Source organism: Miniopterus natalensis, chromosome 1 (assembly GCF_054644295.1).
Source record: "Miniopterus natalensis isolate mMinNat1 chromosome 1, mMinNat1.hap1, whole genome shotgun sequence".
Taxonomy (NCBI): domain Eukaryota; kingdom Metazoa; phylum Chordata; class Mammalia; order Chiroptera; family Miniopteridae; genus Miniopterus; species Miniopterus natalensis.
The window spans coordinates 161019597-161032855 of record NC_142081.1 but is presented as its reverse complement, the minus strand read 5'-3'; the positions used below and the strand labels follow the sequence as shown (position 1 = coordinate 161032855).

The window sequence follows — 13259 nt, the reverse complement described above, 5'->3', positions numbered from 1 at the left end:
AGATTTATTAATAATAACAAAATAAAATTTTAAGTAAATAAAGAAAAGCAAGGCTTAAAAGATATGATTTTTTTCCCCTTTCAAAATTAAACTCTGGCTGCAGTTGTTTCAATGCACGTCCGAAGCTATTTCCTCTAATCCCCTACGGTTCCCAGCACATATTGCCGTGTTTCTCAGAGGGTGAGCTCTTGCCCCAAATGCCTAAGCACTGTAGCGAAATCTCCAAGATACCTGGTTGTGGCTACTGCAGAGCAGGAGACAGGCTCAAGAAAGCCCCTGGGTAGTTGCATTCTTCTTTTTCACTATGAGGTAAATTTGCTAGAAGTCTTGAACAAAGAAAACAGTCTTGGTTCATCTTGTTTGTGTTGAATTTTTTGTGTGGGTCTCCTCCCTCCTACAGTAGGATGACATCTTAAGCCACTAGATTTAATATCTCAGGCCACTCTGATTTTCTCAGAGTCTGCTGAGCTTTTCTAGCAAATCATCACCCTGGACTTAATTTTGAACAATAAAGGCATGAGATATGAATGACTCCATGTGCTGGTAACTTATTTTGTTTTACAGAACAAACAGCATAATAATGCAAGATATTTCACCATTGTCCTGACAGTGGCCAAATATAACTTACTTGGAGGCACTTATTCCATGTATATTCTATAATACATTTCTAGTAAATTATTCTACTTACTTTATAGAAAAAAATCAGATTTTTATGAAAATCAAAATATGATCCTTTCAGTTTAACACTAGCTAAACTATAGACATGAATCAAGAAAACAAACAAAAAGGTATACTAGTCAAGTTTCAAAGTTGTAGTCAGCAAAAGGCAAATAAATCTGATGACAAAATAGTAAGTACATAATTAAATCTTATAAATTACATTCATAATTTCACTTTATGTAAAAATTGGACACTGCTATATATGTTATTGTAAGTGAGGTATTATGGGAGGAAATGAGTAAAACAAGTCATAGAATAACTAAAGACAATTGTAGTAAAATATATCTAAGTAGCATGACCAAAAGGAAAAGCAATAAAAATGCTGGATGCTGGTAACTCCAATAATATGACTGCAAAACGAGAAAAGGAAAAGAGTACTGATAGCAAACTGAAAAAATAGAATGTAGGAATGTACAGCCAAAAAAGGCATTTAAACATCTCTAGGAAGGTTATCAAATGGCAAGGTTATAAGTTATAGCTTCAATATTGAAAACATAATAAAATAAAAATGTGCAAGTCAGAAAAATCCCAGAGACCCAGAACATGAAACAAATTAATCTAGGCCTGGAAGTAATCAGCATGTAGGTGAATTATAATTTAAAATCCAGTTCAATTCAATATGTTGCCAGTCCTCTCTTACCTTCTAAAGCTGAAAGCATTGTGACAGACACACATAAAAGAGAGGAAGGGGATTTGAGGGTGACTTGTTGAGTCGATATACTACCACAGGTCTGCGCAGAGTACGATCCCTAGTCCTTGTGTATTACATTCACCCAGGGTGTTTGTTTAAAAATTATGCTCTTATCTACGTTAAGGAAGCAGAATAGGTATGTGGGTAGAGGATAAGCAACTTTATCAAGCATACAGAAATATCCTTATGTACACTAAGTGTGGCGATCTTCTAGGACTTGACTTGATTGTATGGGTAGAAGCAGCTCTGCAGTATAGTTGATGAAAAAAGGTCCGAGGTAAAGCCATTTACAGGGACATTCCCATCATGATTCAAGATATAACAAATTGCCCCTGGTGGTTGGTGAAAATATTTGTTCTAATTTTCAGATTTATAAGATAGAGATTGGATTGTTATAAGTCCAAGAAGAAAAGTTGTGAAAAAATAAATTTATATCTTTATTAAAAGTCATAAGAAAACATTTTAAATTGTCTTCTAATAAAATAACTAATGAATGCAGGAAACCAATCTTCCACCTACTCCTGCCTCTATTATAAAGGATTCAGCATGAAAAATATTGCTAAAAGATGTTCTCTTCCCTCTTAGAAAAAATGAACAAATGAAAGTTCTCTGTCATATGATAAACTTGCTGGAAGATGAAAGACAGGCCAGCTGAGGGAAACGCTTGGAAATCCAAGAGATCTATCCGGAGTGAATAAAAAGAAGTGTTCCACTTAATCACCAGAGGAAAGCCAAGGCTAGACTGAGTGATGACTAAAAGCACTTAAAAAAAGCGTACTGCCACATCGACAATGTGGCTATGTCCTAAAATTTTCTCCCACTGTAAAACATGAAGACGCTACATAATGAATTTAACGAGAAGGTGAAAAAAAATCACCAAAGCTCAAACTTAACCAAACCAACCAAAATAACCAAATGAATGAATCATAAGCTGAAACCGGCAGAGTAAGTAAAAGTAGGAAACAAGGATAGCCTGGGGATAAATTACACCACCAGAAACATATATCATTGGAAATTAATGGCTGCACATGGAGGACCAGTAAACAAGGCCTAGGGCCTGCCCCAAATATGTAACTGAACTGAACCCACCCCCTCCAAGCACAAAACTAGCACAACCAATTCCTTTTGTGAAAATGTTGGCAGGAAAAATGGCCTACAGGGTCAGGGAAGTAAAAAGAAATCTATTTGTCTCTGGAACTCTTGGTACAACAACAAAATATAACAGTAATAATCATAGCCTCCTCTGGGAATTAAAAATTACAGAGCTGCTCTCACACAAGTCTAGAATTAAAATTTACATTACTGTTGTGTTCATGATAACCTAAGCCGAGAAATTAAATTTATCTGGCTCCAGATTGAAGGCAACCCCCTGGAAATGTTTAAGAAGACAATGCCTGAGAATTTCCAGAATTACTGAAAAATACAAATCTGGTGACAAGAAATATAAGGATAAGCTATACAACAAAAGAAAACCAGATCTGCACCTAAACCATCATAGTGAAGCTGCAAAACACCAAGAAAAAGAAAGGTTCTTAAGATCAGCGGGAGAGAAAAGTCAAATTATCCACAAAGATGTGGCTGACACATCCTAAAATGACTCCCTGATGGCTCACGCGTTTTGTATAATCTCCTTACCTTGTGTTTTGGTTGGACCTGTGACTTGCTTTTAACTCAACAGGCTTTGATAAAAATAATGGGACAGTTACTCTCTTGATGAGGTTCCATTATATCAGATTCTGTCTTAGCAGATTGGCGTGAGAGACTCTCCCTGTGGCTTTGAAGAAGTAAACTTTCATGTGTGGGAAGGCCCCTGAAAGATCCACTTGGCAAGTAACCGCAGAGGCTTCAGGAGCTGAGAGCAGCCTCTGGCTGATAGCAAGGAGGTAGAAGACGGTCATCTTACAACCACAAGGAACTGAATTTTGTCACATAACCACACAAAATTTAAAAAGGACCTCAAACTCCAGAAAGGAATGCAGTCCAGCGGACACTTTGATTGCAGCCTTGAGAGACCCTAAACAGAGAACCAGCTAAGCCATGCCTGGACTGCTGACCCACAGAAACTGTGACATAACAAATATACAGTGTTTTAAGCTACTAGTTGATGCTAACTTGTTAGGTAGCAATAGAAAACTAATACATATTTTGGTACCAGGAGTGGGATTCAAACCCACACAGACATATATGCAGAATCCATGAGACACAGCTAAAGAGGCCCCCAAAGACATTCATAGTATTAAATACATATAGCAATAAAATAAAAACAAACCAACAAAACATGCAATTCAAAAATAATAGAAAAAGACCAAAAGTAAAACAAAATAAAACAAATGGAAGAAATTATTAAAGGCAAACATTAACTGAGTTAGAAAACAGAACAAAAAGTTGATTCTTAAAAAATAGAAGGTAGATAAATTATTAGCTAAGAAAGGGAGATAGAATGACAAATACACAAAATAAAAAATAAAAAGGGGAAATATCCATCAAAACAAAAGGATTTAAAAAATACTTTGAGATTCTGGTGCATAACTACATGCAAATTAATTTTTTAAAACTAGATGAAATTTATAGCTTGTCAGGAAGATATTATTTATAAAGCTAGATTCAATGGAGGTACAAAGTTTAAACAGTCCAATTTTCATAGAAGAAACAAAAGAAGTTGTCAAAGAGTCTTCCCACCACCCAAAAGTCACCAGGACAAATGATATGAAAGAGGAATTCTACATAGACTGCCAGAGCGCTGATAAAGAAGTACCACTTTCCAATTCTTTTCAAGAGGTGAGTTTAACACTGATAAAACACACACACACACACACACTCAACTACAGAGCAATCTCATTTCTGAATATAGATGTGAAGTCTTAAGTAAAATATTAGCAAACAGAATTCAATAGATATTAAGATCATCTGAGTATTTCAACATTAGGAAATCTAATAATAAAAACTCATCAACCGGGGAGAAGCTCTTCGGAAACATAAAGTTGCAGATGAGTATTTGGTACAAGTTCTAGACAAAGCAACTACCTGTAATTAAATTAACAGATTCTTTACTGAAGTGCAAGTGTATAGAATGGCATGAGAGCAGTGGACCACACAAAGATTTTACCAAGAAGCATGCTGTGTTAGCATAGTTATAGTACTGAAACAGTTCTTATTACAGAGGAACCTTAATGAAATATTTACTGGTGGAATTGAATTGGTTCTTATAGTCTCTTGTTAATGACAGTTTCCTTCAGTTACATCCCAGGGAAGATGCTTGCATCCCCCATACAAACTATGGTGTTCTCTTAATAGAATTTTTTCTCTAATTATATGAATGATACTTCAATTATTTAAAACTGGCATTCAGATAAATGATGGTGGTTCATATGTGGCCAAAGATGAAGCACAGAAAAATATGCTACATGGCCACAGGCCTCCGATGCTTTATATTGAAGTTCCTTTACAACCAGGCAATGATGCTGGAAGGAGTTCATATGGGGCCATGCAAGTGAAGCAGGCCTTTGATTATGCCTATACTGTTTTGCATCACGTTGGGTGGCCCATAGCCAAGTACTATCCCAACAACGAAATGGGAGAGCATATTACATAGAATAATTATAGTAACAAATAAAGTTGCCATGTATGGAGGTTGGATTTCAAAGCAGCAGGGCTTACATAATAGGCCTGAGCCTTTGTGCCATGGTCCAGTGTCTTTGTTTCCACCACACAGTCCAGGTCTACCGACATGGTACGTATGAAGACACGGCTTCTCTAAACCTAGATGCTTAGGAGGCCTGTGGTTGGAGATAGCTGTGTAGAGATCAAAGGCAGACTCATTTTCTGGTTTGTTACTAGGGAATCTGAATAATGTTAATGATTATACTGTTTCTCAACACTATTAAAATTTTCATGCAAAAATAAATAAATAAAAATAAAGCTCGTCATACTAATAGGTCTAAGAAAAAGTTTATATGATAATGTCCATATATGCCCAAAAGGCACTTAACATAAATGAATTTCAATTTATAAGAAAACATTTGATAAAACAGAAATTGATAAATCCTTTTTTAGTATGATAATTATATATATTCGTTAACCCAAAAGCCAGCATCGTACGTAATGAAGATACATGATAGGCATTTCTACTGAAATGAAGAACAAAACAAGGATGTCCATTATCTTTCTTATTATTTAACATCATAGTGAAGGTTTGAGCCAATGTAATTAAACAAGAGAAAACAATTCAAGGTATAATAATTTAAAAGGAAGAAGTAAGATTGCCTTTGTTTACATGTGCTATGATAGCATACCTAGAAGGCTCAAAATAATAAATCATTACTAAAGCAATAAGATAATTTATAAAATAGCAAAAAACAAAATTAACATGAAACCAAGTCCTCAAATATGTAAAAATTACCAGTTACAAGATGATAATGGAGAAGTACCCATTTACACTAGGAAAAAAATAAAACACCTAGGCATAAACCGAATAAGAAAACTGAAAAATCTATAGGAGGTAAATTATAAAACACTAAAATATGTAAAATATATCTAAAAAGTGGAAAGATATAAATGTTCATGTCAAAAAGATACAAAATAATTGAGATGCCAGATCTCTCTGAGTTAGTTTCCAAATACAACACAATCCCAATTTTTTAAAATGCCTCTTTTTTCTAAGGCTAGATAAGGTGATTTTAAAGTTTTTATGTAAGAATAAATAAGCAATAGCCAGAAAAAAGAATATTGTAGAAAAAGATCATGAACTTACAATTAACATATAACTTTTCTGTAAATAAAACAGTGTAAAGTTGGCACAAGAATAGATTTACATATTCAAAATAATATAAATCCAAAAATTGACACAAATATGCAAATTTAGTATATAATAAAAGGAACATCTAAAGTCACTAGAAAAATATGGATTTTCAAGTAACAACTAGACAAATAAATAAGCATATGGAGAACTAGATCTATTCCTTTCACCATACACCAAAATGAATTCTAAATAGATCAGAGATATTAATGTAAAATATTAACTAACACCTGAGAGTATGACTCAAAATCCAGGTGCATTATAAAAATTAAAGCAAATGCAGAAAAGCTTCTGGTCAAGATGGCAGTAAACTCTGTGCTGACCTTCTCCTAGGACCACATCAAAATTACAACTGAACTACAGAGCAATCATAGAGGATCACTTGAAGTCTGACAGAACTCCTATAACTAAGGGTATAAAGAAGAAGCCAGAAACACAAAACAGAGAAACAAAACAAGCTGGTCCCACACCCAAGTGTATCAATTGAAAGTCGGGAGGAATATCTCAGCTGTAGAGGTCCCCTGAGGAGTGATGGGTCCCAGCCCCACACTGGGCTCCCCAGCCAAGGGTTCCCATGCCAGGAAGAGAAGTCCCCGTAATTTCTGGCTGTGAAAACCAGCAGGGATTGTGGCTGAGTGAGACTGAGAGCTGCTGGAATCCCAGGTGTTCTTCTTCAAGCAAGTGGTATGGGGCATGTTGAGGCCAGGTGCCACTTGTTTGGGGTTTGTGAACCTTTGAGAGATTTTAGGAAAGTCTGAAGCATGAGCCAAGACAGTCCATTTGTATGGAAAGGCAACTGGACAGTGCTTGGGTGGCCTTGCAATTTGGGTGGGTGGGGTCTCAGGGAATCACCAGGGCTGGTTAACAGTGTTAGTCAGATTGATGGAGACTCAAATATGGTGCTCACTGAGCTGCAGGGAGAGAGGGCTCACCAAAGGAAGAATGGCCTCTGCCAGCAACTCTGTCTGGGAGAAAGTTGCCCTCCAAGCACTCGCCCCAAGGCCAGACAATTCTGTTCTTCCCTCTACGTTCCTTGTGATTTTGAGCTGCTGATCCAGTGCTAGAGCCCAGAGTGAGTGAGTCCATCAGTAAGTAAGTCTGTGCAAGGGCCCTTGAAGAAGCACTATGGAAAGGAAAACCATGCTGGCATTCTTTTCAGACACCCACACCCTCCTATAGGTTGTCTGGGTTATGATGCAACAACCAACATACCATTATCCACCTGCTGCATTCAAACTCTAAGTTATAGGCAACATATCTAGAATAAAATAGCTTCATTGGGGTTGTCAATTGTGAATTTAACCCCATTAAATTTTTTTTAAAAAAACATTTGAGAACACCTACAATGTTTATGTTGGGGTAGAAGTAAGGTTTCCTGAAGTAAGGTTCCTCATTCTTTCCTACTACAGAAAGAGCATATTCTTTTTTTTTTTTTTTTTTAATATATCTTTATTGATTTCAGAGAGAGGAAAGGAGAGGGAGAGAGAGATAGAAACATCAATGATGAGAGAGTCATCGATCGGCTGCAGCCCGCAACCCGGGCATGTGCCCTGACCAGGAATTGAACCCTGATCGCCTGGATCCTAGGTCGACCCTTAACCACTCAGCCACGCCCAGCCGGGCAAGAGCATATTCTTGAATTCTGTGACTGGAAAACAAAAATCTACCATTTTTCCAAAGTGTCGTTGTTTCTCAGTAATAAAAATGGCAATGGTCCATGTTTTATATGGGACTAAATGACAAATGTGAATGCAAACAAATTCAAATATTTGCATTGTTTAGATTTAACTGTAGCATCAGTTCATTAAATGAGGTGGCATCTGTCAGACATTGGTTTTTATCAGCTCTGTTATAATCATACTGATCAGACACCATCTGATACAGTAAGTCAGATCACCTTAGCAACTGCTTTATATTCCTTCCTTTTGTGGCTTTGGCTGCCGTCTCTCAGTGATTCTCAGCTGCCTCCCTCAGGTAGGGCTCTGATGTCTCTTATTTTCTAACGGTACCTCCAAGTGAACTGCAGGGACTCAACCTTGGCAGAGAGAAAATGATGTGTTGTTCAGGTCACAAACTGAATCATATATTCATTCACCTTTGCTTCTACACAGCTGACCAACTGGCTGTTGACTTGAACACCACCTCGCCTTCACCTGGGTTCCCGTGTGCTTGTGGGCTGTACACTGCGTAAGTCCAGGGAGCCACTCCTCAGACTATAATGTGAACGGCACTCACCTCTGGGGCTGTGTAAAGCTCTTCATTGCATCTGATGGAGCTTATTTCCCCAAGATACACCAGAGCTCTCATAATAAAGCAGCTATTACTCCTTGTCTGTCTTGTAAATGGGAAAAAACCTCACCTCCAAAAGGACAATCTTGCCCTGTAGGCACAAATAACGCCTTCACAGCTGCTGTGGGTGCCTTTTTGTTGCACTGTCCACTATTCTGTGTTTCGAGGATTAATATTAAGATCTCTAACTCAGATGAGCGCTCCTATAAAGGGTGTTGGAGCTACATATGCTGCCCAAGTCAACGCTTCTTTAACACTATCTCTTGGAGAAGATGAAGAGCTAGACAGTCTCAGCAGAGATCCTTTCTGGTGTCAATGTAAGAAATGTCCAAACATGTAGAGAATTTTTGTGAGTTTATTTGAGTTAAACTGACGACAATTGCCAAAAGGCAAAATCTCAATAAATTAAGAAAATACTCCAGAGAAGGACAGTTTTGCAGCTTATTTTATGTTAGAATAAAAGGAGGAGGCATGAGGAGGGGCATGAAATCCAACGGGCATAGGTTAAGGGGGTGGGAGAAAGCAAAACGGTGAAATCTCTGGGATTGTATAAAAAGGCAAAATAGAGAAACAGACACTTCTTTTACATTGGTGGGTACAGGATAGTTAATGATGAACATATAAGGCACATAGAGATGGTGTATGGAGAACAAGGTAACAATGAGGGGTTGGTTCTGTGGTCTCCTGCCCTGGTGCCAGTGGTGGTGCCTTGAGGGGTCTGGAAAGGGAGACTAGTCTGACATTTCAAAGGAATGTTATCTTAGATTCAAAGAGACAATAGACAGGCTCAGTTAAGGTAAAGATTGACCTTTGTCAAGGAAGCTACAGGCTGCCATGAGCAGCTTTTAGTTAGGAATTTTTATGTGGTTACTTTCAGTCTCTGAGTTTGTAAGGCTCACCATGCAGGCCTTCCCTGAGCTTGTCAGGTTTAGCGTGTGGCCCCTTTTTTGTCCAAAGCAGGTAAAACAAATCTTAGATTGAAAGGCCATGTTATAAAGCAAAGCTCCATATCCTAGTAAAACTGAGAACAAATTAGACATTGACAGAGGTTGTGCTCTTTTCTGGATTCAACTTTTAGTTCACTTTTATCTCTCACAGGAAAGCTCATCCTGTTTTAGAACTTCAAGTAGTCCTCCTCGGCCCTCTGCCTCTTTGAATCTCATTTTATCAGCAGGCTGGTCCATTTGCCCATGCCATCTCATTAAAGTCTGACATCCTAGATTTATACTTAGAGGAGGCCTCTGTTAGTATACATTTGTTCCCACCTACCAGGGCACATGTGCACATGCATTTCAATTGCACCATATACCAACCTCCACATGTCACTTGGGTCTGGCTGCATCAAACTACCCATCCGATATGGTAGGACTGCTGGTGTCCCCGTATTTTCCATTCCCTGTACTTGCCAAGGTAGAATGAGGAGACTTTCTGCTCTCCCTGCAAATTTACATCTGTCTAGGGAACTGTTTTGATGGGTTTTACTATTGACTAAGGCACCATCACACTCAAAGAAAAGAACAACCTCCTCTATGCATGAAATTTTCCCCCTGCTTTTCACCATGTTCAACTTGGCTACCCTTTTAAGAAAAAAATATCTGGAGTTCCCCAATCCAAGATTAGGTAATCTTGACCTGTGGGCCTCTGTTCACTTTTCCCTTTGAAGAGGCCTTATTAGATATCTGTATTAGTTTTCTGTTGTTGCATAACAAATTTCCTCAAACATAGGGATTTAGAGCAATGCCCACTGTTTCTGTAAGTCAAAAACCTGGGCAAACCCTACCTTTGTTTTCTGCTTAGGGTTTCACAAGGCTGGAACCAAGGGTTTATGCAGTTGGTATTCTCAGGGCAGGCTTTTCAAGGAAAGGATCCCCATCATGCTCCGTCGGGTTGTTGACAGGATTTATTTCCTTGAAGCTGTAGAATTCATTGCAGCTTGCTTCTTGAAAACCAGAAACAGAGAGAAAGAGTCTCTGCTGCTTGGAGTTTCTGCCTTCAGGGAAGGCCTAGTCTTTATTTTTAAAGGCTTGCCTGATTAGATCAGGCCAACCCAGGATACTCATTTGATTAACTCAAAGTCAACTGATTAGAGATCTAAATTACATAAGAAAAATCCCTTCATCTCTGCCATGTCCTGTTGGCTAGAGGCACGCCACAGATTCCAACTGCACCGAGGGATAGGGGATTATACAAGGTTGGAACTCACTGGGAGTCACCCTAGACTATATTTATGATGATATCCTCAAATAAAGGTGTATTTCTCTTCTGCTATTATCCAAAATCCAAAGAAGTCAGACAGACAGTGTATACACTATATCCACACCTACAGGGCTACACCTATTAACTTTATCCCTGGTAATCATTCCTTCTCCCCATCAGTTATAATAGAGTGTTGAAAATTGCAGCTCCACCAAGAGCACCAAGGCTACAGCTACTGTGCATTCCCATTTTATACCATGCTGCCCACAGGTATTGACCCAGCAAATATCATAAACAAATGATAAGCAGAACTGTGAGAAAGCCAGTTGCTAAAGTGAAATCTGTTTTCTTGCCTGAACACCATGCAATGTATTTTACTCTGATTATATAAGAAATTAAATTAAAGCACTCTTTCTGCCTAGAATAATTAAAATAATTTTGCCCTTTGTTTTATTTTGCTTCATTTTTTGTTTCTATTCAATACTGTTCATTTTTAAGAAAGTATTTTTAAGTTGCTTCTGGATGTGTTCTTTATTTCAAGAAAGTTTTAGGGGTTGAGATTGTAAGGAGAATAATTTAAGATCCCAATGCTTATTTGGCTAGTGATGTAAAAGATTTTTTTAAGTGCAGTACAATAGCATACCTCCACAGCAACTTTAGATGATACAGCAGAAAGGTCTCGAAAAGGCTGACCAATGCATGTTTTCTTCTACAGATGTGTGCCTTTTGATTTTCTGCTATTTCCTCCACAACTCCACCCCCACTTTCCAGTCTGAAGATAAGTGGCTCCAAAGCTGCCTACCCACTGCATTTTGGAGTTGTAGAGTGTTCACTTCTCCATTTACATTACCTTTGCCTTCCATTCTTTCCCCTCTTTCTTGGGTTTGAAGAGCCCATTTGTTTGGTAGGAGTAAATAAAGACTACAAGGTTAGATGATTGAAATATTATGAGATTTTTTTTCCTGAGCATCATCCATTTTAGGGTCAAATAAAATATCTCTCAGTCAAAGAAAAAGGACTTGGCACTTTTCACAGATTCTCAAAACACAAGTTCAAGACCATATGCCTTCCCCTGCAAGGATGATATTCACAGATACTATGACACCATAGAACCCTTCAGAATAGGAAACAATAGTAACCCTGCTGACACATCCCTATACCTGGCTGCTTCAAAGCTAGATAATTATCTACCATCCTTCCTGAGTTCTGAGATGTTAATGCAGAGGACTTTCCTTCTACGAGTTCTTCCAGGCTTCAAGCAAACACACTGTCTCTCTGTTCTGTTGTATCCACACTTCATCTGGAATTTAACGTCTCCAGCTTTCAAAACAATAGATCAGAAACCTGAATATATTTTCCAGGTTGTGTCAGACTCTCTTCAGTGCCAAGCAATGGCTGAGGGACATGGATAGACACAGCTCTAAGAAATGGACCAGAAAGACTGCTATACACTATAATGACAACCCAGATAACTCAGACGCCTCAGTTTCCACACCTGTATTTTACAGGGCAGAAGATTAGATTGGGATTGTGTGGTATCAGGTGTAGAAAATTACCATTAAGACACTATATAGTGAACTCATGCTTGGAGTGGTAAATGAAGCATTATCATGCTAAAGAGACACTGTCCAGAAGCAATGACGATAGATAGTCCTAGGAACCCAGTCCTGTGTTCTTGTCTCCTGTTAACCTCTGTTGCTTTCTCTACTTACTAATCCTTGGCTTGTTCTCTTGGCTACTCCTCTGGCATCCACCCTGCTCAGCTTCTGGCAAAGCTCCAGTCCTTGGATCTGGCTGCCTCATTGCTTGTGGAGTGAATCTGATGCCTGCTCTAGTTTTCCTGGACTAACCTGGCAAGTCCCACCGTTTTGACTCTATCCTGCTCCATGTCACCATCTTGCTTAAATGTCCTTTTCGAAAGGAGCTTCTAAAAATAGTAACAGAAATCTTTTATGCTTCTTTAAATTCTCCAGTTATGTTTTTTTAAAAAAAGCAATGTTATCTGCTTTCTTCTTGCCAGATTTTGAAATATATACCCTAATTTTAAATTTAGTAAATTTCTCTTCAAATAAAGATGGAAAGCATCTTTTTAATGAATAAAAAATACATTGTAATGAATAAATTCAATTTAAAAATTTTAAAAATGAATTCCAGTAAGGTATAAAATATACTCTACCTGACATGTAGAAAAAATGAGAAATTTAATAACTTATACATTATCAAATTTTTAAAAAGAACTTGGGCATTAAAATCTGTAGAGAGATTAAAGATGCAGCGGACCGAGTGGAAGCTACACTGACACTCTCCCGGGACCAAATTGGAATTACAACTAAAATATAGAAAAACCACCCTGAATAATCAACTGCAACTGAAGACGAGCTGGAGAGCACCCTCATAACCAAGGAGGAAAGATGGAGACCACATAGAGACTGGTAGGAAGTGGGGAGGCGTGAGAGGGCCAGCTGGGCTCCCACAGGCAGCAGCTGAAGGTCCGGAGGGAGGTCTCAGCTGTGGGGGTTCCAACTGAGGACTCTGGAGCCTAAACCCCAGGCTGGGCTTCCCAGCCCA

General features: G+C 38.3%; 1 pseudogene; it reads left to right on the top strand.

The window, feature by feature from the left end:
• The first annotated feature begins 763 nt into the window (after positions 1-763).
• LOC148094471 (terminal nucleotidyltransferase 4B pseudogene) lies at positions 764-5151 on the top strand (annotated as a pseudogene).
• Positions 5152-13259: the final 8108 nt, after the last annotated feature.